Source organism: Pleurodeles waltl, chromosome 4_2 (assembly GCF_031143425.1).
Source record: "Pleurodeles waltl isolate 20211129_DDA chromosome 4_2, aPleWal1.hap1.20221129, whole genome shotgun sequence".
In the NCBI taxonomy this organism is placed as follows: domain Eukaryota; kingdom Metazoa; phylum Chordata; class Amphibia; order Caudata; family Salamandridae; genus Pleurodeles; species Pleurodeles waltl.
The window spans coordinates 76,171,403-76,197,893 of record NC_090443.1 but is presented as its reverse complement, the minus strand read 5'-3'; the positions used below and the strand labels follow the sequence as shown (position 1 = coordinate 76,197,893).

Below are 26,491 nucleotides of genomic sequence, written 5' to 3'. Positions count from 1 at the left end.
TCACACCTATTTCCAAAGGGAGAGAGTGTAACACCCTCTCTTAGAAGAAATTCTTTGTTCTGCCTTCCTGGGACTGGGCTGCCCAGACCCCAGGAGGGCAGAAACCTGTCTGAGGGTTGGCAGAGAGCTAGTTTGGCAGTACCCGGGGTCCATGCTGGAGCCCCGGGGATGCATGGCATTGGCACCCCAGTACCAGATTTGGCATATTGGGGGGGGGGGGGGGATTCCATGATCTTAAACATGTTACATGGCCATATTCAGAGTTACCATTGTGAAGCTACATATAGGTATTGACCTATATGTAGTGCACGCGTGTAATGTGTCCCCGCAGTCACAAAGTCCGGGGAAATTGCCCTGAGCACTTAGTAACTTTGCACCTAACCTTCACTAAGTGAACCCTAGACATATAGGTGACTAATAAGTTACTTAAGTGCAGTGTAAAATGGCTGTGAAATAACGTGTGCGTTTTTCACTCAGGCTGCAGTGGCAGGCTGTGTAAAGGTTTGTCTGGGCTCCCTATGGGTGGCAAAAGAAATGCTGCAGCATATAGGGATCTCCTGGAACCCCAATACCCTGGGTACCTAGGTACCATATACTAGGGGATTATAAGGGTGTTTCAGTGTGCCAATTAGAATTGGTGAAAATGGTCACTAGCCAGCAGTGACAATTTTAAAGCAGAGAGAACATAAACACTGAGGCTCTGGTTAGCAGAGCCTCAGTGATACAGTTGGGCACCACACAGAGAACACACATTCAGGCCACAGCTATGAGCACTGGGGTCCAGGCTAGCAGGATCCCAGTGAGACAGGCAAAAAAAAAAACTAACTGACATACATGTAATAATGGGGGTAACATGCCAGGCAAGATGGTACTTTCCTACAAGGACACACAGCGAAGTTCACCCTTTGCACTATTTTAAGGCAGAAGCAGCAACTGCAGGCCAGTCCAGCAAAGCAACACAGCAAAGGGACAGTGCTCCTCCAGCTCTTCTCCTTGGCAGAGGTTCCTCTTGACTCCAGAAAGATTCTAAAAGTCTGGAGTTTTGGGTCTGCTTCTTATGCCCTGTTCTGCCTTTGATGTTGGCAAACTTGAAAGCGAAGTCTCAAGTGTTCGCAAGATCCTTCCTTGTCCAGGCTAGGCCCCAGGCGCAAGGGGGGGGGGGGGGGGACACAGAGACTGCATTGTGTGAGGGCAGGCACAGCCCTTTTCAGGTGTGAACGACCAGTCTCCCCCCCCCCCCCCCCTGTAGCTCAGGTGGCTCATCAGGACATGCAGGATACACCCCGCCCCTTTTGTGTCAATGTCTAGAGAGGGGCAAAACAGCTCCAACTGTCAAACTGACCCAAACAGACAATCTACAAAGAGGCAGAGGCACAGAATGGTTCAAGCAAGAAAATTCCTACTTTCTAAAAGTGGCTTTTTCAAATAGACAATTTAAAAACCAACTTCACTAAAAGATGTATTATTAAATTGTGAGTTCAGAGACTCTAAACTCCATTTTTTCATCTGCTCTCAACAGGAATCTGCGCTTCAAGGATACTTAAAGGCAGCCCCCATGTTAACCTATGAGAGGGATCGGCGTTGCACAGTGAAAACCAAATTTGTCAGTTTTTCAATGTTAGGACACATAAAACACACTAGTATATGTCCTACCTTAAACATACACTGCACCCTGCCCTTAGGGGCCTACTTGACATAGTATAAGGGAAGGTTTTGCCTGGCAAGAGGAATACTTGCTAAGTCAAATTGACAGTTTAAAACTGCACACACAGACACTGCAGTGGCAGGTCTGAGCCATGTTTACAGGGCTACTAATGTAGGTGGCACAACCAGTGCTGTAGGCCCATTAGTAGCATTTGATTTACAGGCCCTGGACACCTCTAGTGCACTTCACTAGGGACTTAACAGTAATTCAAATATGCCAATCATGGATAAACCAATCAACAGTACAATTTACACAAAGAGCACTTGCACTTTAGCACTGTTTTAGCAGTGGTAAAGTGCCCAGAGTCCTAAAGCAAACAAAGACTGGTCAGAACAATTAGGAGGAAAGAGGCAAAAAGACTGGGGGTGATCCTGCAGAAAAGGCTAGGTGCAACAGTAATCCTGAGGGAACAGCAAATACATTTAAAATTAAGAAGTATTCCACATAACCAATCTAACTGACAGTTCATAACAGTCTACTGTCGATGTTTATGCCCCCATTTTCTTCTTGTGAAGAAAGCCGTCAGTTCTTTCATGTTCGCTCCTATTCAGGAAAGGCAGTTCCTAGAAGAGAAAAGACACAATGAATATGACTGCATAAAGCAACCAATTTAGTCTAACAGCAATGTCACATAATATTCTCCAATACAGTCCTCAGATGCCTGATAACAGCAAAATACTTCTACCATAGGAAAGTCCCAATTGTGTTCTCCATCACCTTTGTCATCATGAGAACAGAAGCCTCCTGCTGTGGGCTGGGGTGATAATCATTGCTTGCCAGCGTGTCCTTGCTAGAAAGCTAGGAACCTGTACATTCTATTTCAGGACCACAGTTGAATATTAGGATAGCTGCAGATTTGTAACCTTAGAATCAACAGGCAAATATTAGCATTCATTGTGGTTGATGGAAAAGACTAACAGTCCCTACTCACCTGGCCTAACTGGCAGTAGTGATTGATAAATGTGTGCAGGGATTCCAATGTTGCTGCCTGGCAGCGATCCAGTTACAGAACTGTGTAGGCTAACGTAGGGATTGCAGCTTTAGATATGTGAATATGAACCACGAAGCACTCTGTTTTCCAAAAAACTTAAACATATTATGCTAGCGGTGCTTACTTAATTGAACAAGTTACTGCACCTACCTGTAATATACTTGATGATCACACTGTTGCTATATGCTGTGATCTTGGGCAAATATTTGACGTCGCCTTCGTTTTCGTCATCACCACTATTGAGAGCAGGTTAAAACATTAGAAGTTCCGTATTTCTGCCACCCAAATATTTTGTTGGATGTTGTAGGAAGTTTGCTCTGTATATACTATCTCAAAGTGAGAGATCGTGTGCACAGAGTCCAAGGGTTCCCCGTATAGGTAAGATAGTGGCAAAATCAGATAATTCTAATGCTCTAGTTTGTGGTAGTGTGGTCAAGCAGTAGGCTTATCAGAGGGTTTGTTGTACACACACAGGCAATAAGTCTTTGAGTGTGTGTTCCTCATTTAACTCCAGGCCAATAGTTTTTATATAGAAAAATATATTTTCTTAATTTATTTTAGAACCACAAGATTTGAAGTAAATACATAAAATGCAAAGTACTCCATATAGGTAAGTAAGGAACTTTGAATTAGAGCAGTAACATACACTGTTTTAGTTAAAATGGTAATAAGCTATTTTAAAAGTGGACACAGTGCAAAAGTCAACAGTCGGGGGTTCAAGGCAACCCCAAAGTCACTGCACCAGCAACACAGGGCCGGTCAGGTGCAGAGGTCAAAGGAGGGCCCAAAACACAGGCGCCTATGAAGAACAGGGGTGCTCAGGTTCCAGTCTGCCAACAGGTAAGTACCTATGTTTTCGGAGGGCAGACCAGGAGGGTTTTGTAGGGGGGGGGGGGGAGTTGTGGGGACACAAGTAGGCACACCCTCAGCAGCTCAGGGGCGGCCGGTGCAGTGTGCTTAGCAGGTGTCGGTGGTTTTCAATACGAATCAGTGGAGGGACCCGGGAGGGGGCGCGGGGCTTAGGTGGTCACTCTAGCAGTGCAGGTAGGGCACAGGGGGGCTTCTCAAGCCAGCCACCAACTGGGCTAGGCAGAAGGTCGCCTGATGGTCACTTCTGCACTGGAGCTCGGTTCCTTCTGGTCCTGGGGGCTGCGGGTGCAGTGCTTGGTCCAGGCGTTGGGTTCTTTGTTCCAGGCAGTTGCGGTCAGGGGGATCCTCTGAATCCTCTCTGCAGGCTTTGCGGGGGGGGGTCATCTCAGGTTACTCACGAGGTCGCAGTCGCCTGGGAGGCCTCCCTGCAGGGTTGGTTCTCTGGAGCTAGAGCCGGGGGCGTCGGGTGCAGAGTGTGAAGTCTCACGCTTCCGGCGTGAAGAGTGAAGTCTTTGAAAGCTGCTTCTTTGTTGCAAAGTTGTTGCTGTTTTTGAACAGTGCCGCTGTTAACAGGAGTTTCTTGGTCCTTTGGGTTCAGGGCAGTCCTCTGAGGCTTCAGAGGTCGCTGGTCCCTGTCGAATGCGTCAGTGTGCAGGTTCTTTGATTCTTGAGACAGGCTGGTAGGGTTGGGGGCCAAGTCAGTTGTCGTCTCCGCCATCTCTGCAGGGCTTTCAGGTCAGCAGTCCTTCTTCGTGTAGGTTGCAGGAATCTGATTTCCTGGGTTCTGGGTCGCCGGTAAATAGTACATTTAGGGGTGTGTTTAGGTCAGGAGGGCAGTAGCCAATGGCTACTGTCCTGGAGGGTGGCTACACCCTCTTTGTGCCTCCTCCCTTGGGGAGTTGTTTCTCATTAACGCCTCTGGACTTGCCGCCAAAAGTGGGGACTGTGTCCAGGGGGCAGGCATCTCCACTAGCTGGAGTGCCCTGGGGCATTGTAACACGAATCATGAGCCTTTGAGGCTCACTGCTAGGTGTTACAGTTTCTGCAGGGAGAGGTGTTAAGCACCTCCACCCAGTGCAGGCTTTGTTTCTTGCCTCAGAAACCACAAAGGCTCTCACCCCAGCGGGGTCAGAAACTCGTCTCAGTGGCAGGCTGGCACACACACCAGTCAGTCCTGCACTGAAGGATAGGGTAAAATACAGGGGAGCTGTGGAGTTTGTTTTGACAAATTCCCAGACAAAACACTTAATATGGGCACACTGTACTTACAATGTCTAAGAATAGACTGAGACACTGAAGGGGCATATTGCTCACGTAGCTATGCCCTCACCTGTGGTATAGTGCACCCTGCCTTGGGGCTGTAAGGCCTGCTAGAGGGGGTGACTTACCTATGCCACAGGCAGTATTTTGTGTGCATGGGATCCTGAGGGGGATGCCATGTTGATTTAGCCTTTTTCTCCCCACCAAACACACACAATCTCCAATGGCAATGTGCATGTGTTAGGTGAGGAGTCCCTTAGGGTGGCACAACACATGCTGCAGCCCTTAGGGACCTTCCCTGGTCTCAGGGCCCTTGGGACCAGGGGTACCAGTTGCAAGGGACTTACCTGGATGCCAGGGTTGTACCAATTGTGGAAACAATGGTACATTTTTAGTGAAAGAACACTGGTGCTGGGGCCTGGTTAGCAGGGTCCCAGCACACTTCAGTCAAGTCAGCATCAATACCAGGCAAAAAGTGGGGGGTAACTGCAACAGGGAGCCATTTTCCTACAGGGTTCATCCAGGTTTCAGTGAGGAAGGCGATGTCTGGGGAGGTTGATGTGAGCAGGTCCCATAGTTCGAAGGCGTGCTTGTGGACGGAACGGGTGTTGAGGAGGATGCAGCTAAGGCGGTTGGCGTTGTTGTGGTGCTTGGTGGCTTGAGCGCAGGTGAAGTGTACAAGTGGCAGAAAAAAGGTCCGTGGGTGTGCCTGGCAGGGGCCTGGACGCAGGCAGTGGTGTGGCTGGGGTTGAGTGTGAGGAGGTCTGAAGTGGTGTATTGGCGTCTGGCTGTGTAGGGGGGTGCGAGGGGCAGGGGGGCTGGCGCTGGGCACGCATGCGGCTGGCATGAAGGAGAGGTGGCGAATGGGGGCAGGAACCGGGGAGAAGGAGAGAACAGAACCAGAAGGCAAAAAAAACAGGAAATAAAACAGGCAAAAAAAAACGAAGGCAAAGAAGGCAATAAAACAGAAAAGGGGCACAGAAAAACAAACACACTAATATAGATTACAAGACACACACACAATACTTACTGCAACCACTAGACACCAAGGATGAGGCGCAGGCGGTGGTGGAGGGCCTCGTGCTCGTGGCAGCGGCGAGGGAGGGGTCAAGAGCACGACGGAAGTCTGGTGGAGCTGCTCGGCATGCAGAGTGGTGCCTGGCCTCAAGGCTTTCAGGGAGTGGTCCCTAAAGCTGCTTGCAGCCCAGCAGTAGACAACATCCAGCTCAACTCCTCAGAGGTCCCGGTCAAGGAGAAGGTTTGCAGGACTGCTCCAAAAACCCCAAGTCCAGTTCTTCCCACTCAAGGCCCTCGGGTATTTTGGGTCCACAAAAACAAAAAAGAAGTCTAAAAGGAAGTCAACTCTGTCTCGTCCATCGGCTGACGCGAGAACTTCAGTACATCGTAGTTCCAGGCAACATTCCACAGCATTGATGCCATGTCTGACTCACCTTTTCCAGGAGCTGGAGCTTCCCCCCCCCCCCTTCTGGTAAAAGACTTTAGAGAGGATCTAATGGGGTCTCATGTATCCAAATCTGGATCGGTGCCTGACATACCCATGCAACATTCTCTGGTGCCTGTCACGACGCTGATGCCCCCGGCACCCACCCTATTCTGATTCCAGACGGTCCGCAGCCAGAACAGTGTTACTCAACACCGATTCCACCACCCGTTGTTGCCAGATGGTTCCCTGAGCATTATTTTCAACAGCCAGGCATGAAAGAAGATTGTGAGGGGGGTCACTGGACCCTTTAGAACACCAGTTATTGAGATCTATGGATTGGTATGAGGAACTAGGAGAGGCCAGTGGACTAGAGACCTCTTCCGATACTGGCTTGCTCTTCCCCCACTGTGGCTAGGGAGGAAGTAGCTTCGTATACAATGGTTGCGCGTAGTGCAGCGGCGGTCCTTGACCTCAGACTGCCTTCAGCGGCAGTCAAGGCCAACCCCTTCAGCTTAGGGTTTCCACTTCTGAACCCCTCCTGCCCTTCAATGAGGCACTTACTGTTGTTCTGCTGGGAACCTGGTCAGAGGCAAGCACAGGGGCTCCTCTAAACAAGATGATTACACACCACGATTGTCCTGCACCATACAACCCTGGTATCCTCATTCAACACTCCACCCCTGACAGGTTGTGCAGGAAGCTGGCTTTCTATTTAGTGTACTAAAAGAAGTACACTGAGTTCATCGAAATCCCCAGTTGGTTTGCAGAGGCCAAAGTAGATAACTCTAATGCTCTATCTGTGGTAGTGGGGGCGAGCAGTTAGGCTTATCAAGGAGTTGTGTCAAGCATTTTTTGCACACATAGACAATAAATGAGACACACTTAATGAATAAATCTGAGACCAATTAAAAAAAAAAAAAAAAAAACATTTGCTTTTTTACATGATTAGAACCCCCCCCCCAAAATACTATCTATCTATATATATATGTATATTCCCCCCCCCCCCCCGGTATGTAAAAATACTTTTCTATTCCAATAATAGACAGCGTGCAATTTTCGGAGTCTTCAATATTAACCTACAGGAGGGGAAAAAAAGGATGCAGTTACATAGGTAAGTACTTGACTTACAGTCCCAGTGTTTTAGACTAGTACAGCGCAAGAATCATGTTGGTACAAAACGTGCACCCACTGCAGCACGTGGACAGCTGGGTGCAGAGCTCAAGTGAGAGTCAGTGCCCAATATTAATTAATGGAGTCTGGAGGGGATGAAGACGCACTGTTCCCAGGTAAGTAAAAGCAATGTCAGACATTTGTCTCTGTGGGTTGATGTAGACACTGGGTTTAGGGGTGTGGAAAACTTGAAGGGGGAGGAGGAGTGGGGGAAAAAGGCAGCACCAAACATACAACCTCAGTGGCAAAGGGGCGGTCCGGCTCCCAATGCTATCCAAAGGAGACTGGGTATCTGCTGAAGAGCTACTTACAAGTGACTAGAGGGAGGTCATGGGTCGATCTGCTGCAGTTGAGTTAAGTACTGGTGGGGGAGGGGGGTGGCACAAGGTAGCACCAAACCTTCACCCTCAGTGGCAATGGTGTGGCGAGGAGCAAAGTGCCAACACACAGTCTGGCTCCAATGTTATTCAAGGGAGGACATGACTTCCAGTAACAGGCTGCAGGCTCTGGCCAGGAGCCCAGAAAGAGGTCAACCCACAGCTGCTTAGGTAAGTTGAGATGCCAGGGGTTGTAGGGACATCACTGGTCCTGCTTCCCAAAGTCCAAGGACTACGAATGCAGGTGTGCTTTCTTCTGGGGGCACATTATTTGAAGGTGTCATACAGAACAGTAGGACTGGGACCAAGTCTGTTGTCTTCAGACTTCTCTGCTGGGAGACTTGCGTGTTGTCCAGCTCTTCTTAGGTCAACTTAAATCATGAGTTCTAGAGTTCATGGCTGCACTTAAATATTAATTTTTGCAGCATTTCAGGGGTACCAGGTGGTAGTCAAGGGCTGCTCACCTTTAGGGCGACTACACTCCGTCCTATGACAAATTCCTTTGGGAAGTGTGAATAACACAAACCTGATTGGCCTAATTCCTTCCATCCAAGAGGGAGGAATCTGAAAGAAGTGTCCACTTCAGCTCGTCCACTTTAGGGGTGGGCCTTGCCTGAAGTGGGCACTCCTTCTAAGCTGCCTAATTGTCCTGCCTCCAAAAGTGGGTCAGGACTGCGGGAACAGCCTCCTCCTCTACTTGGAGAGGCCTGGGTCGTATTTCGAAGACAGCTTGGACTTTGAAGCTCCCCACCCTAGAATGTCCATCCGGCCTGGATGAGGTGTTATCACCTCCACACAGAGCAGGCCTTTGTTTTTTTCCCTCAAGAGCGTTCTCACTCACCATAGGGGGCATAACTCTGTCTAAGGTGTTGCAAGTGTTGATGCCAGCTTTGATTAGCAGTGTGCTGGGATCCTGCTAACCAGGCCCCAGCAACAGTGTTCTTTCCCTAAAACTGTACCTTTGTTTCCACCATTGGCACAGCCCTGGCACACAGTTAAGTCCCTTGTAAAAGGTACTCCTGGTACCAAGGGCCCTGTGGCCAGGGAAGGTCACTAAGGGATGCAGCACGTATTATGCCACCCTCAGGGACCCCCTCACTCAGAGCATGCACACTGCTCTGCAAAGACAAAGTCGACATAGCACTCCCTGTGACATAGTAAGACACCCCTCTAGCAGGCCTTACATCCCTAAGGCAGGGTGCACTATACAATAGGTGAGGGAATAGCTGCATGAGCACTATGCCCCTACAGTGTCTAAGTCAATTCTTAGACATTAAGTGCAGGGTAGCCATACTGAGTATATTGTCTGGGAGTCTGTCATTGCGAACTCCACAGCGCCATAATGGCTACACTGAATACTGGGAAGTTTGGTGTCAAACTTCTCAGCACAATAAATGCACACTGATGCCAGTGTGGGATTTGAGAAATACACACAGAGGGCATATTATAGATTCCCTCTGAATGTTAGCTCAACTACTAGTGCAAGGCTGACCGGTCTGTGCCAGCCCGCCACTTCCAGATGACCACAAGGGGTGAGTGCCTTGTACACTCTGGTCAGAAACTAAGCCTGTCCTGGGTGGAGGTGCTTCACATCTCCCTCTGCAGGAACTGTAAACACCTGGCGGTGAACCTCAAGCCTGGTGTTGCAATGTCCCAGGGCACTCCAGCTAGTAGAGATGACCCGATACCCCCCCCCACCCCCCCCCCCCCCCCCTCAGAGCCAGCTCTGGACCCCCTTGTGGTCCAGTGGTTCTCGACTGGGCGCTCAGGGCCCGGGTGGCGCGGCCACCTCGCACCCTCGTCCAATGGGTCTCTCCTCCGAACCTGGCAGCCCAGAGAGCAAACCGCCGTCCTCTTCCCCCCGGGTCCAGCCAGCACCGTACACCTATCGATTGGGCACACTTGGTCCGTTTGGGGATGGACTGCTTGGCCAGCTTCGGCTGTTGTTTCAAGCAAAGAGCTTCCACCCAGCCAGGGACCGTCCAACTCGCGGGCCTGCCGTTTCTCGGAGGCCCTTCCTGGCAGAGCGAAGGCCAAGCAGCCCGCCAGTTTGCACCCCCTCCAGTGGTCCGACCAGAGTGGAATGGGGTCGGGTGGCGCCAGGTCCCGGGAAGCCGCCCCCGGCAGTCCGGGCACCGGAGTGCCATCGCCCGCCTCCTCCACCCAGCGCATTTTCCCCAGCAGGTCAGAACGACCGTTCCGTGGGGTGTCCCCGCCGGTCCTGGCTGGCAGGCACCCCTGCGTCCCCCGCTCAGGCTGCACTTCGGCCCAGCCGTCTCCCTCCCGCGGAGGCAGCCGGTGCCCACCGGTTCCCGTGAGACCGCCCTGTCCTCCCCCTCCGGTGGGGTGTGAAGGACGGTCCGAGACGGGCACGCGGCTACCCCCTCCCCTCAGCAGGTGCGGCTACCTGGTTGATCCTGCCAGTAGCATATGCTTGTCTCAAAGATTAAGCCATGCACGTGTAAGTACACACGGCCGGTACAGTGAAACTGCGAATGGCTCATTAAATCAGTTATGGTTCCTTTGATCGCTCCATCTATTACTTGGATAACTGTGGTAATTCTAGAGCTAATACATGCCGACGAGCGCTGACCTCCCGGGATGCGTGCATTTATCAGACCAAGACCAATCCGGGCTCGCCCGGCCGCTTTGGTGACTCTAGATAACCTCGGGCCGATCGCACAAGATATATGTAAACAAACCAACATTAGGTAAGTAATAGTAATGCAAATAGTGTAGAATTACAATAGGAACACAGAGGTATAGGGGCAACACAAACCATATACTCCAAAAGTGGAATGCGAACCACAAATGGACCCCAGACCTATGTGAGCTTGTAGAGGGTCGCTGTGACTGTAAGAAAACAGTGAGGGTTAGAAAAATAGCCCACCCCAAGACCCTGAAAGGTAGGTGTAAAGTGCACCTACTACCCCCAGAGAGCACAGAAGTAGTGATAGAGGGTTTCTACAGGAAGAACAAACACCAGCAATGCAACATCAGTGGATTTCCGGACCTGAGTACCTGTAAGACAAGGGGACCAAGTCCAATAGTCGCAACAGTGTTAAGAGTGGGCAGGAGCCCAGGAAATGCCAGCTGAGGGTGCAAGGAAGCTGCCCCCTGTTGGAAGAAGCTTGGAGTTCTGCAAGACAGAAGAGCACTAGGAACTTCGCCTTTGGAAGATGGATGTCCCACGTCGCGATGAAGCTTGCAGAGGTGTTCCCATGCAGAAAGACAGTAAACAAGCCGTGCTAGCTGCAAGGGCCACAGTAGAGGTTTTTGGGTGCTGCTGTGGCCCAGGAGGGACCAGGATGTTGCCACTTGGAGGAGGAGACAGAGGGGGCACCCAGCAACTCGGGGAGCCCTCACAGAAGCAGGCAGCATCCGCAGAAGTACCTGAACAGGCACTTGGAAGGAAAGTGAACCGGAGTCCACGTGAAGTCACAAAAGGGAGTCCCACGACACCAGAGGACAACTCAGAAGGTTGTGCACTGCCGGAAGGAGTGTTGGGGACCCAGGCTTGGCTGTGCAGGAAGGAAATCCTGGAGGAGTGCACAGGAGCCGGAGCTGCGGCAAATCATGCAGTACCCAGCAATGCAGTCTAGAGTGGGGAGGCAAGGACTTACCTCCACCACACTTGGACTGAAGAGTCACTGGACTGTGGGAGTCACTTGGACAGAGTTGCTGAGTTTCAGGGACCACGCTCGTCGTGCTGAGAGGGGACCCAGAGGACCAGTGATGCAGTCTTTCGGTGCCTGCAGTTGCAGGGGGAAGATTCCGTCGACCCACAGGAGATTTCTTCAGAGCTCCTGGTGCAGGGAGGAGGCAGGCTACCCCCAGAGCATGCACCACCTGGCAACAGTCGAGAAAGCCGGCAGGATGAGGCGATACAAGGTTGCTAGTAGTCGTCTTTGCTACTTTGTTGCGGTTTTGCAGGCATCCTGAGCAGTCAGCGGTCGATCCTTTGGCAGAAGGGGAAGAGGGCGATGCAGAGGAACTCTGATGAGCTCTTGCATTCGTTATCTAAAGAATTCCCCGAAGCAGAGACCCTAAATAGCCAGAAAAGGAGGTTTGGCTACCAAGTTAGGAGGATTGGCTACCAAGAGAGGTAAGAGCCTATCAGAAAGAGCCTCTGATGTCACCTGCTGGCACTAGCCACTCAGAGCAGTCCAGTGTGCCAGCAACACCTTTGAATCCAAGATGGCAGAGGTCTGGGGCACACTGGAGGAGCTCTGGACACCTAACCTGGGAGGTGCAGGTCAGGGGAGTGGTCACTCCCCTTTCCTTTGTCCAGTTTCGCGCCAGAGCAGGGCTGGGGGATCCCTGAACCGGTGTAGACCAGCTTATGCAGAGATGGGCAGCAGTTGTGCCCATCAAAGCATTTCCAGAGGCTGGGGGAGGCTACTCCTCCCCAGCCTTTCTCACATTTTCCAAAGGGAGAGGGTGTAACACCCTCTCTCTGAGGAAGTCCTTTGTTCTGCCTTCCTGGGCCAGGGCTGCCTGGGCCCCAAAGGGGCAGAAGCCTGTCTGAGGGGTTGGCAGCAGCAGCAGCCGCTGCAGTGAAACCCCAGAAAGGCAGTTTGGCAGTACCAGGGTTCTGTGCTAGAGACCCGGGGGATCATGGAATTGTCTCCCCAACACCAGAATGGTATTGGGGTGACAATTCCATGATCTTAGACATGTTACATGGCCATGTTCGGAGTTACCATTGTGACGCCACACATAGGTGGTGCCCTATGTGTAGGGCACACTTGTAATGGTGTCCCCGCACTCACAAAGTCCAGGGAATTTGCCCTGAACAATGTGGGGGCATTTGCACCCAACCTTCACCAGGTGAAGGTTAGACATATAAGTGACTTATAAGTTACTTATGTGCAGTGGTAAATGGCTGTGAAATAACGTGGATGTTATTTCACTCAGGCTGCAGTGGCAGGCCTGTGTAAGAATTTTCCGAGCTCCCTATGGGTGGCAAAAGAAATGCTGCAGCCCATAGGGATCTACTGGAACCCCAATACCCTGGGTACCTCAGTGCCATATACAAGGGAATTATATGGGTGTACCAGTATGGCAATGTCAATTGGTAAATTTAGTCACTAGCCTGTTAGTGACAAATTTGGAAAGCAGAGAGAGCATAACCACTGAGGTTCTGGTTAGCAGAGCCTCAGTAAGACAGTTAGGCATCACACAGGGAACACATACAGGGCACATACTTATGAGCACTGGGGCTCTGCCTTGCAGGGTCCCAGTGACACATGGACCAAAACAACATACATACAGTGAAATATGGGGGTAACATGCCAGGCAAGATGGTACTTTCCTACATGCTGGTACTGGGTGCTAGGGGTTGCCTTAAACCCCCAATGGTGGGCTACCTATGCCCCGGAGATTGAACCGGTAAGTGTGTTACTTACCTTTGAAACTGTACTGTACTTACCTCCCCCAGGAACTGTTGAAAATTGCACTGTGTCCACTTTTAAAATAGCTTTTTTGCCATTTTAATGAAAACTGTGTATAATATTGAATCTATTCAAAAGCTCACCTATTACCATGCAAAGTACCTTTCATTTAATGTACTTACCTGCTAAATAAATCTTGTGGCTATAAAAATAAATTAAAAGATTATTTTTCTATATAAAAACCTATTGGCCTTGAGTTAAGTCACTGAGTGTGTGTTTTCACTTAGTGCTTGTGGGTGTACAACAAATGCTTAACACGATCATCTGATAAGCCGAACTGCTCGACCACACCACAAATAGAGCATTAGTATTATCTATTATTGCCTCTGTCAAGCCTCTTGGGGAACCCCTGGACTCTGTGCACAGTGTATCTCATTTTGATATAGTACAGACAGAGCCAGCTTCCTACAGTAGGTTTGCAGGGGGCACTCCTAAGGCTCCCTCTGGGTGCATTTATTATTACATTCATCACAGGATTCAATGAGGGTTTATCAATACAAGATGTTTGATATCAAACATCCCTGTCTTCATTGAAGTCATCATGTAGCTGGGGAACTCGTAATTACCGGTGTAAAGCACATGTACCTAAAACGGCTTCCCTGGTCACGTGCTATGTCCGAGAATCAACGACATAATGGGGCATATCTGCTCATGCAGTCAAGCTGTCACATTCTATATAATGCACCCTCCCTAGGGATATAAAGGATGCTGGAGGGGTGGCCTACATATAGTGCATGCAGTGTTAGGGGACATGGCACATAGGCTGTGTGCCATATCATCTACTCATTTTAATTCCTCACCAAGCCACCAACCTGCAATGGCAGTGCAGTGTGCACTTGGTGAGAGGGTCCTCGAGGGTGGCACAATCTGTGCTGCAGCCGTCAGGGGCCGTGCTTTAGGAACCCATGCCTAAGGTTCCAGAGGTAACGTTTACTAGGGGTTTAGAGTGATAGTGAAAGGTTCTGACAATTGCAAAAACAACTGTGCAGTTTTATGACAAAGAACACTGGCACCAAGGATCTTCTTAGCAGGAACATAGAGCACGTCAGTCTAAGTTGCATCTAAAAACCAGGCAAAAATTTGGGAGGGGTGGGGGGAGGGATACAGCAAACAGAACACAGCATGGTAGTCCCAGCCTCTACTTTACCAGGTGCATTCCCTTCTGCATCCCCGGACAGGGAATCCAAGATGTTGGACCAGCTTGTGAACCAGATGTTTACTTACATCAGCCTGGCATTGAGGTCAGTGCACACCTCATACTTATTGGCCAGTTTTTAAGATACCTTACAGGATATGGTGGCGCAAGGACTGCCACAGGTCACAGAGGCGGCCAGGGCCAACCTCCCACAAGCAGTGAAAGACTGGAGAGATGCAGCAAAGTTCAAGATTAGGTGTGGCCTAGATACGACTGACTCTCTGGGAAGAGCAGTTTCAATGCTGGACTTAAGGTGCAATGCCAGGCTGACAACATCTGGGTTTCCGAGGGATGTTCAAGCAAACCTTATGAACAGGCCCTTCGACTGGACTTGCTTGTTTGGCGAGAAGGCGGACTCAGTGCTGGAGCGCTTCGAGGACTCTCGGGCTACGTCCAAGTCCTTGGGCCTCTCAGTAACCCCTCATGCACAGTCTGCCTTTCATCCCTCATGGAAGGGGCGTACCACCGCACCAGACCTATGCCAGCCATCATCCTGTGCGGGCTCTACAAGCTAAGGGTGGACGTTGGTGCTGTTTGTTCAGAACGAGGAGGTCTGGAAGACAGAAGCTGTCTGCCACCATGCCCCTGCAACCTCCAAGTCCTCCTAGTTTGATTCTGCATAACCATGCTTGCCCAGTTCGAGGTAGAATTCAGCATAATCTCCTCCACTGGCAGTCTGTTACATGGGACGCTTGGGTTCTGCAGATCATTCGGAAGAGATATACCCTGCCTTTTCAAGCCTTCCCTCAGCAATACAACTGGCTGATGAAGGATCATTTGTCTATGCTTGGACATGAAGTTACAGGTTTTAGCCAAGGGATCTAAAGAAAGGGCCCCATATCAGAAGTAGGCAGTGGTTGTTATTCACGCTACTTTATGATACCCAAAAATAACAAGGGTCTTCGCCTTATTCTAGACCTACTAATCGTCAATCTCTTCCTCAAGAAGGAGAAGTTAAAGATGCTCACGTTGGCTCAGGTCTTGTCTGCCCTAGACCATGAAGACAGGTTGGTAGCACTGGACTCTTGGGATGCATACTTTTTTACATTCCTATCCTCCCTGCCCACAGACGTTACCTGTGGTTTACGGTAGCTCCTCAGGTGTTCACCAAGGTGATAGCGGCTGTCGCAGCTCATCTGCGCAGGTCAGGGGTTTCAGTCCACCCCTACCTCGATGACTGCCTGTTGTAGGCATCTTGCCCCAGACTGTCCTCTCCCACTTACAGACTACGGCAGGCCTCCATGCAGTCACTGGAGTTCACTATAAACATACAAAAGTCACACCTGACTCCCTCTCAAATACTCGTTCATCAGAGGTGTGCTGGACACAGTGCAGTTTCGGCCTAATCCTCCTGAGCAGCACGTCCAGGATATTCAGGTTATTATACCGATGTTTTGGCCTCTATCTTGGGTTCGGTGAGACTGACTTTGAGGCTGCTGGGCCCCATGCATCCAAGTCATAAGAAGGCATATGTGGTCTCTGCAGTGAGACCTGAAGTTCCAGTAGGTGCAGCATCAGGGGAATCTCTTGTATGTGGTCCGGATCTCGGAGGGAACTGCTTAAGACCTGCAGTGGTGGATTATGAACTATGATTGGCTCAAAGGCAGACTCTTCTCCCTTCACCAAACAGACCTCACAGTAGTGATAGATGCGCCACTTCTGGGATGGGGCGGCCATCTCAGATAGGTGGAGATCAGAGGACTCTAGTGCCTGGCAGTATCCAGACTCCATATCAATTTCCTGGAGCTCCAGGCAATCCGGCTAGCATTTAAAGCACATTTTCCCTCTGTAAAGGGGAAGTTAGTGCAGGTGTTCAAGGACAACACCACCGCCATGTGGCACTGCAACAAGCAAGGTGGGGTGGGGTCATGGAACATTTGTCAAAAGGCCCTGCGTCTCTGAATATGGCTGGAACAGTAGGGCATAACCCTGGTGGTTCAACAATTGGCAGGCTCCCTGAAAGCCATGGCAGACAACTCAGCCATTGATGCCTAGCAGATTATGAGTGACATCTCCATTCGGAGGTGGCGCAAGAACTCTTTCTGCAATGGTGAGAGCCATGGTTAGAGCTGTTCAACTTCAAACAGAACGCGCAATAACAGTATTGCGCATTGGAGTTTGCAAGACCGCAATCATTCAGCGATGCAAGCGGAGATCAGGCCGTCTGTATGTCTTTGTGCCCATTTCACTTCTGACCAGATGTTTCAAGAAGATCAGGGACGACCAGACACAAGTAATCCATGTGGCTCCAGACTGCACAGAGTCTGGTATCCTGAGCTTCTGAAAATGAGCATCCATCCTCCGATCAAGCTGCTCCTACGGGAGGATCTTCTGTCTCAGCAGCAGGGGAGGGGTCTCCACCTGAACCAGTCAACTCTGCACCTTTATGTGCAGAGATGGAGTGAGGACAGTTGACAATCTTCCTCCCAAAGTCTGAGATGTTGTTTTAGCAGCCAGGCGTTCTTCCATAAAAGTGGTATATAACTGCGGTTGGCAAAGCTTTGTAAAATATTGTACAGAGAAGTTACTAGATCCTCTTTCTGCTCCTATGTTTGATGTTCTTTTCATTCTGTCCCTTGCCCAGCAGGGCTCGGGTCTGGGCACTCTTTATCAATCAGTCAATTTCTTAAGCGCACTACTCACCCGGTAGGGTCTCAAGCCGCTGCGGGAGGAGAGGGAAGGGGGGTAGTGGCCAGTTACTGCTCGAAAAGCCATGTTTTTAGGTGCTTTCTGAAAGTTAGTAGGTCCTGGGTCTTGCATAGGTTGGTGGGGAGGGAGTTCCAGGTCTTGGTGGCGAGGTGGAAGAAGGATCTGCCGCCGGAGGTGGTGCATTGGATGCGGGGGGACTGTGGCGAGGTCGGCGGAGCGGAGTTGGCGAGTAGGTGTGTGGAATTTTACTCCTCCGTTGAGGTAGGCCAGTCCGGTGTCGTGGAGGGCCTTGTGAGCGTGGACGAGGACATTGAAAATGATCCTTTTGTTGATGGGAAACCAGTGTAGTGATCTGAGGTGGGTGGATATGTGTTTGTGGCGGGGGAGGTTGAGGATGAGTCGTTCGGCTGCGTTCTGGATTCGCTGGAGTTTTCTTTGAAGTTTGGCTGTGGTCCCAGCATAGAGGGCGTTGCCGTAGTCCAGTCTGCTGCTGATGAGGGCATGGGTGACTGTTTTTCTTGTTTCTATGGGTATCCATTTGAAAGTCTTGCGTAGCATGCGAAGGGTGTTGAAGCAGGAGTATGATTTGGCGTTGATTCACTGTGTCATGGAGAGGGATGAGTCCAGTATGATGCTAAGGTTGCGTGCATGGGTGGTGGGTGCTGGGATTGGTGGGCCACCAGGAGGGCTATCAGTCTGCTTTATCTACTTTTCTGCAGCCGCCTGATCAACCCTCTTTGGTTAAGTCCCCTATTGTAAATAGGTTTTTAAAATGGCTTGTACAAGTTTTCCCCCTACGCCCCGTTTGAGCCACTCGAAAACCAAGCAATATCCAATAAGCCAGTGAAGGTCACTTCTCTGGCTGGCCGGTATGTCCACAACCGGAAGTTGAAGCTGGTTCCCACAATACACTAACAACTATCCGGACGTGCCCTTCAAGTGTGCCAAGATTGGTGGCACTGTGCCCTCCAGTGGCCGAGTTATGCCAATACCCTCGGTACTAGCTAGCGGACTTCAGACAACCACAAAACCAGCTCCCCAAGAGCTGAAAAAGGATCAGGAGGAAGCCCCCTTCAAGGGACTTTAATAACACCCTGGACCTACCACCAGAGTGCTCACAGTGTCCCGTAAGCAGCCATCAAAGAGACTCACACCTCCAGCTCCAAAAGGACTCAGTTGCGCACTGCCCCTGGATCTCCAACTCACCCTGCATCCGGCCGCTCAACGCCCTGCAACAAGGAACCAGCTGTGCTCTGCAGATCCCCAAATCCTAACGGCCACGACAGCCCAAGGAGACCCCCAGAAACCATCTTTTCCAAGTGGCCCCTACAGGTGGCCCTGTGCCAAAAGTGTTTCCAACGCTGCTCCCGCCAGAAACGGGAGCCGCACAAGGCTCTCCAGCTGCCACAAGGTGCACACTGACTGCTGCGACCACCCTGCCAAAAAAAAAAAAAAAAAAAAAAAAAAAAAAAAAAAACACACACACCTGGTAACTTAATTGTAATATTTTGAATGGTGACTGTACATTGATTCCAATGATGCGTAATTACGTGCAGAAAGACTAATTTTATTAAAACTTTTAAAAGTAATATCTAAAAAAGTTCTTGAAAGATCTTGGTCTTAAAAATTAAATAAAACTGAAGTATTTTTATAAACTCTGGTCTCGAGTTATTCATTAAGTGCATGTGCTGCATGATTGGATTTGCGAGCACACCAAATGTTTAGCACATCTCCAAATTGTGGTCGCCTGGACCCACTGCCTAGTTTTGCACAATGTATAGAAGGCCAGCCTTCTACAGATGCCTAAAAGACCACTGCACCCGCAGCCCCCAGAGAACCACGACCTCCGGCACAGATACATTCAGCAGGCAGCCCTCCTCCCTGTCAGCTTGTGGTTTTCTCCAGGCGACCCCGTGGTCCTCACATGCAGCATCTGTGTGACCCCCGGGGTCTCCTCATAGAGATCCATTGGAAACCCAATGTCTTGTTTGCAACCTGCACCCAGCTGCCATAGTGCCACTGAGGGTGTGCGTTTGATGCCTCCTTGTGGCCCCACCAGTGCCCCTCTAGCCCCCCCCCCCCCCCGTCTGCCCACCAAAGAACAGGTACTTATCTGCTGGCAGATCTGATTCAGAGTGCACCCTGTCTCCGTAGGAGCCCACTTTAAAATTGCTCAACTTTGACCTCTGCACTGACCAGCCCAGTGTTGCTGGTGGTGGGTGCTTGGGGTTCACTTGAACCCCGCTGGGGACTTCCTAAGCCCCCGAGAATGAAACTGTAAGTCAAGTACTTACCTCTAAAACTGTGCTTTAGTTCCTTTCCCCAGGAAGTGTCCTGAAAATTGCAGTGTCAACTTTTAAAACAGCTTTATTGGCATTTATTCAAAAACTGTATGCTTTATGAATTTCATTCAAAGTATTATTATTGATGTGTGTGAAATTCTTATCTATTGATGTACTTAAATGCAAAAAGAATCTTGTGGTTCTAGAAATAAACAAAATATATTTTTCTATATAAAAACCTATTGGTCTGTGGTTCAGTCATTAAGTTTGTGCTTCTTCTATTGTCTATGTGTAGAACAAATGCATTTGTAGTATCTACTTTAACCTCTGGGGAACACATGGACTCTGTGCATACTATATGTCATTTTGATATAATATATAAAGAGCCAGCTTCCTACAAAGGGGGACTGACTGAGGTGGCGATGTAGCATGTTCCAGGTCTGTGCGGCGATGTAGGAAAAGGATCTCCCTCTGGCTGCGTTGTTACCAATTCTAGGGGTGGTGGCAAGGGCAAGTTGAGCAGAGCGGAGTTGTCGGTCTCTGAATGGGTCTGAGAGACTCAGTTGGTGCACGAGTCACGGAGTCCGAGTGGCTCTGTGAGTGTGCGCATGAGCACCTTAGTGAGTCTGAGTGCTTGTGTGATTCTCAGAGTAGGTCTGTGTGAGTTCACGAGTGCCTCTGTGGGTGTATTACTGGGTGCATGAGTGTATACGAGTATAGTAGGAAACAGACTATATAGTGAACCAAAACGAGGTACAAATTACATCCCAAATGCTCGCTTTTTTAGGTAGTGTGGTCAAGCGACTCCTACCATAAGTGAGACACACTGACAGAAATCCAACACCGATTTATACAAATAAAATGTGATTTTATATAAACTCTGATATTTAGATTTATGAATTTTTACAGGTTGCCAAAAACTTGACAGTGCATTTTTCAGATGCGGTAATGTTATCCTATGGAGGAAGAACCAGCACTGCACATACAGGTACAGTAAAGCGACTTACGTGACCAATGTCCTGGACTCCGGCCACACGGACCGGTCACTTCTGGCAGCTGGGTGCATGGGTACAGCTCAGCGTCAGGTGGCTCATGTAAGTCTAAGGGGACCGGTTTGGTCACAAAGTTGCTTGAGGGATGGATTGGGAATCCACATCAGAGGAACCCACGTGGGTTTCAGGCACGTAGGGACACCACCGGTCCACTTCACCTCAGGCTGTGGGGTGCAGGTGCAGTGGTTTGTTCTCACATCAGGTCTGGTGCTCGAATTCCTTGTGGTTGCAAGGGGCCCAGCAGAAGCAGTCAATAGGCATGGATTGGGGGTTTAGTCCGACCAAGCCAACAAGTGGGCTCAGGTCTGACGAGGCAGAGATGTGGGGACAGCCTTGGTCCTCTTCTCCTAGGTCCAGGGCAGACGGGTGCAGAGGTGTCCTGAGGCATGGGGTCTTTGTCTTCAGTTCACTCACTGTTGCTAGTGGGTCTGCAGAATCAGACTGCAAACGCTGTCAGGAAGTCCCGATAGGGAAAGCTCTGTTTAGGATTTGTCTGAATGGCCTGGGGACCATGTTGACACCACTGGCCGACTTCAACTCTGGCTAGGCAGCTCAGCTGCAGTGGTGTTGCCCAATGTTGGGTTTTTGGCAGTCCTGGCCCCCACAGTTCTTGCTTGGGTGCCTGCAGATGAAGGGGAGCAGCTCCTGTTCTCCAGAAGAGTTCTTGGTGATTTGTGAAGCACGGACAGCACTCCGTTTTTTTGGAACCTGCAGAGGCAGGACAGGTCAGTTGCACCTCGAGGGCCAGGTACAGCAGGCAGGCAGGGTTGGCATCACGTCAGTCGTGCTTCTTAGGTCTCTAGTTTTTCAGGCTTCTTGCCCACTCCTTTTGTGTCACAGAAGAAAATCTGAGAATCTGTGTAGGAAAGTGCCCTTGTTGGCATGGTTGCCCCCCACTTTTTGTCTGATATTGGTGATAACCTGACAGAGCGTGATGGGATCCTGCTAACCAGGCCCCAGCACTAGTGTGCTTTCCCAAAACTGTGGCATTGAGTCCACATTTAGCACACCCTTGGTACACAGTTAAGTCCCTTGTAAAAAAGTAACCATGGTAACAAGGGCCCTGTTCCTGGGAAAGTCCCCAAGGGCATGTCTTATGCCACTCTGGTGACCCCTCAACTAGCACATACACTGCCATTGTAGTTTGTGTGCGCTGGTGGTGAGAAAAAGGCAAATTCGACATGGCACCCCTCTCAGGGTGCCACGCCCACAAACCACTGCCTGTGGTATACGTAAGTTTAACACTCAAGCAGGCTTTACAGCCCTGAGGGAGGGTGCACTACCATAGGTGAGGGCATACCTGCATGAGCAATATGCCCCTACAGTGTCTAAGTCCATTCTTAGACATTGTAAGTCCAGTGGGGCCATATTAAGTATATGGGCTGGGAGTTTGTCATTATGAATTCCACAGATCCATAATGGCTACACTAAAGTCTAGGACGTTTGGTATCTGTGCTGGTTTTATTTAAACGTGCACCCAGAGGGCATCTTAGAGATGCCCCCTGTATTTACCCAATCCTTTAATGCAGGACTGATGGGTCTGTGCCAGCCTACCACTCACAGGCAAGTTTCTGACTACATGGGGTGAGAGCTTTTGTGCTCTCGAGGGCCAAAAACAAAGTCGACACTGTGTGTCGGTGCTTCACACCTCCACCCTGCAGGAATTGTAACACCTGGAGGTGAGCCTCAAATACTCAGGCTTCTTACCAAAAAGCAGGCCTGATTCTGAGTGCCCCCAGTCTCCATAGGTTCCCATTGTAAAACCCAGCAGCAACTTTGACCTCTGCATTCAGCCGGCCCCGTGTGGCTGCTGGAGGTTGCTAGGGGCTAACTCGAACTCAGACCCATGGTATTATAACCCCCCAGAGAATCGAACTGTAGGTCTGGTACTTCCCTCCAAAACTGTACTTTATTTTATTCCCTACAGAACTGTTCCTGAAAATTGCAGTGTCAACTTTAAAAACGGATATTTGCTATTTTCGCATAGGATTTATACTGCCAAATTACAACAATTAGGTATTGATACAGATTTTGGATAATTACTTGTAAATGTACTTACCTGCAAATTTATTCTTGTGGTTCTAGAAATAAATGGACAAAAAACAATTTTTGATATCTAAGAAGAATTCCCCCGAAGTTAGGTCTATGAGTGCATGCTTCATTTATTACCTGGGTGTGTGTGCAAAAAATGCTTTCCACTACCCTCTGATAAGCCTAAGTGCTCGACCACAGTACAACAAAACAACATTAGTATAATATAGTTTTTGCCTCTTAAGACTCGGGTGAATCCCTGGACTCAGTGCAGGCTATATCTCATTTTGATATAGCATATCCAGAGCCAACGTCCTACAATCTGGTATCAGTGGTTCCCGTAAATACTCAATTTAGGGGGTGGTATTGAGAGTGAAGGGTAGTAATCACTGGAGTACTGTAGGAATCTGGCCTGGTGTGTGGTGAGTACCTATGGTATCATCACCTTATACAAGGTCCATGTATCCCTTATGAGTGAGGTCGAGTCAGTGTCAAGGAAGCCAGGCTCTCTAAAGGTAGCTGTGGATAAGCAGCCAAGGCTTATTTAGGAGACAAGCAAAGATCTCATGCAATACCACTGTAGTCATACAGGACTTACACAAATGAAAGAAGGCACTCAGTGATACGAAAATAAAGTCTCTTTATGAGAGTAATACAAACACTAAAACACTAGTTGGCAATATTCCAATAGTAGGCGAGTAAACATACTATACATGTACAGTAACAATCAGGAATACACTGAAAAGCAGCAGACAAAACTGAAGACTGGGGGGGGGGGGGGGGGTTTAGGTGGATGCAGGAGTTGGTAGACGGTGGAAAGAAGACGGTCAACACTGGGGCAGATGAGTTCCTGGCTGATGCAGTCGACGTCCCACGCTGGATGAAGGATTGCAGTCAGTCTGAGGAGTAGAAAAACCACAAACAAGACTTGGAAAAAGGCAAATCTCGCAGTTGGCTAGAAGTGGAGCTGCCGGGGACCAGTAAGGCCAAGGTGTGGTGGGGCTAAGGGGTCCTCAACCCGCAGGGGACGTCCCCGGCGACCCTCGGCAGTGCAGAGAGTCTAAAGAAGATGCAGCCCACACAGATGACTCAGGCAAGGAGCACAGGAGTCACGGTGAGGCCCATGCAGGACACTTAGAAAGGAGTCCCACATTGCTGAATAACCATGCGAAGGGCCGAGTGTCACAGGGAAGAGTGATGTGGACTGGAGCTACACAAAGACTGAAATTACCCTGGAAGAGGTGCCATCAAGCCTTGTCAGTTGCAAGAGACGCTATGCATGGAGAAGGGAAGGTCCTACCTTCACCCAAGTTGGACAGCTGGTAGAGAGGACGCCGAGGACCACTCCAGACCACCACCTGTGATGCAGGATCCACACAGTTCTAAAGAAGAGGAGGTCCGTGCAGCTGGTCATCATTGCAACAGAATGCCTGCAGATGCACGTGAGTGACTCCTTCATTCCAAGGGAAGTTTGCTTCTCAGTGCAGACTGAAGACTTGCTGCCCTCATACGATGCACAGCCGGGGAGATGTTGCAGTTGCTAGAAGAAGCCAGAGAAACAATGTTGCAGAGCAGAGGCGTAGCTGTAGATGCGGATTGTAGGTCCTTGTGGAGTCCAGTCGCGGCTCAAGTGGCCAGAAGTTTCAGTAAATGATGCAGATAATGCCTGCTGGAGTCTTGCATGTCGAATCTGGGAACCCACCCAAGAGGGACCTGGTGCAGTGATAGTCAGTGAAAGGGTGTATGCACCTTTACACGCAGGCTGCAATGGCAGTCCTGCAAACACATTTTACATAGGCCCAGATGGGTGGCATAATATGCTGCAGCCCATGGGGAACACCTAGTGCCTCCATGCCCTGGACACCATATACTAGGGACTTGCATGCAGGCACCAGTATGCCAAATGTGGGAGGTATGAAGTCATAGCAAACAAATGTGCAGGGGGAGTGCACAGTAACTGGGGTCCTGGTTAGCAGGATCCCAGTGAACAGTCCAAAACATACTGACACGCAAAAAGTAGGGGTAACCATGCCAAAAAGAGGGTACTTTCCTACAGCTACATACCCCCTGGAGTCAATACACCCTGTAGATCACCACTTTCTGTGGGGAGTGGGCAACACCATGCCCAAAGGTCCTAAATTCCACCAGACACAAGCAGAATTTTCTAGGCTGTGCCCGTTTCAGGCTGTTCACCCTAGCGGTGTGTCCAGCCTAGCAATGCAAAATGCCTCCTACATAGCTAATGTTCCTGAATATCCAGGAGCCAGATATACTCTGGGGGTCAGCATCTCCCTCTCAGAGGTGCCAGATCTGTCTTGGAATGCAGATCATCCTATGGGAAGAGGTGTCCAACACCTCACCCTGAGCAGCTTTGTGTCGGACCTCCAAAGAGCAAAGGCTCTCACCCCTGGATCTCAGACTCTAGTCTGTTGGTGGCACACTGGCTAGAACTGGTCAGTTAGCTCAGCATCAGTTGGTATGTTTTCAGGGGGCAACTCTAAAGAGCGCTCTGGGTGCGTGCATTAATAAATCCATCGCCAGGGCTTATAAAAAACATGAGATGCTCAACACCAAACATCCCTATTTTCATTGAAGACATCATGGAGCTGGGCAACTCATATTAATCAGTGTCCAACACATCTATTTAAAATGGATCCCCTGTTCACTTAATACATCTAAGAAACAGACATAGCAGGGGCATATCTGCTCTAGCAGATCTGAACACGCATATAATGCACCCTGCCTTACGGCTATAAGGCGTGCTGTAGGGGTGACTTACAAATATTACATGCAGTGTTTTGGGGACAGGGGGCACCTTGTCACGCAGTCTGCATGAGGTCATTGCTGGGTCCCTTAGAGAAGAACAAGTTCTGCTACAGCTCTTAGCGACCCTCTGCAGTACCGAGGCACTCTAGATAACACTTACTATGGGACTTACAAGGGTGCTACAGAGCCTTATCACTTGGGATCAGGTGTCTTGGTTTGGGGAAGGAAGACTGGCACTGGGGACCTGCTTACCAGGAAGCCAGTGCACTTCAGTTAAAACTGCATCAAAACCTGGCAACAAGTTGGGAGGGGCGGGGGACAGACAGCTACGTGCAAGTGTGAGAATGACTTTTTTGCGATATTCGTGAATTGGTTGCAATGTTACACAAGGAGGGCGCGCTGGGCGTTGTGATGAATTTGTGGGTATCGCGTGTGGTGCCAATAAAAAAAAATAATTCTTGCCTTCAATGTATTATGCCCTTGGCCCGAGTTGATATATCCAGGGCTGCTCAGTTCCAAGGCATCCAAGACTTACTTGGTTTCACCTTATCCTGCCTTCTTCTACCGTCCTACTGTTCCTTTCTCCTTATTTTACTTTCTTCTCTGCTTTCTCCTGGTGATTGCTTTCCTATGACCCCGTTCCACTTCATATTCTGCCTTTTACTCTTTGGCCAGGTCACGGGTACACTGGTCTGGTTTTTACATCTCATTTTCAGGGATAGTGAAGTCTTGCAATTACTGTAACACAGGAGCAGCTCACTATTATTAATGGAAATAACCTGTGCAACACCCTCACATTTACAACATATGAGGTTCTGTTTTGATCTATGTAGGAAATTGGCTCTCTATATACTATCTCAAAATGAGAGATAGCGTGCACAGAGTCCAAGGGTTCCCCTTAGATGTTGATAGTGGCAAAATTAGATAATTGTAATGCTCTATTTTTTGGTAGTGTGGTCGAGCAGTAGGCTTATCAGAGGGTAGTGTTAAGCATTTGCTGTACACACACAGGCAAAAAAAATGAGGAACACACACTCAAAGACTTAACTCCAGGCTAATAGTTTTTTTGTAGAAAAATATATTTCTCTTCTTTATCTTATATCTTATGCAGGCGTCGATGTGGGGGTTGATGTGGGGATGCATGGGTTCATCTCAGGTTACTCACGAGGTTTCAGTCACCTGGGAGTCGGGTGAAGTCTCACGTTCCGGCAGGAAGAGTGAGTTCTTTAAAAGTTGCAAAAATGTT

The 26,491-nt window shown here is 49.5% G+C and overlaps 1 long non-coding RNA gene across 1 annotated transcript in view; it reads right to left on the bottom strand.

The window, feature by feature from the left end:
• Nucleotides 1-1,379: 1,379 nt before the first annotated feature.
• The window catches only part of LOC138292266 (uncharacterized), a 37,824-nt gene continuing 12,712 nt past the window's right edge, over nt 1,380-26,491 (bottom strand). Inside the window, exon 3 of the long non-coding RNA XR_011202626.1 lies at nt 1,380-2,268. This is a non-coding gene — a long non-coding RNA (uncharacterized lncRNA). The remainder of the gene's footprint in view (nt 2,269-26,491) is intronic.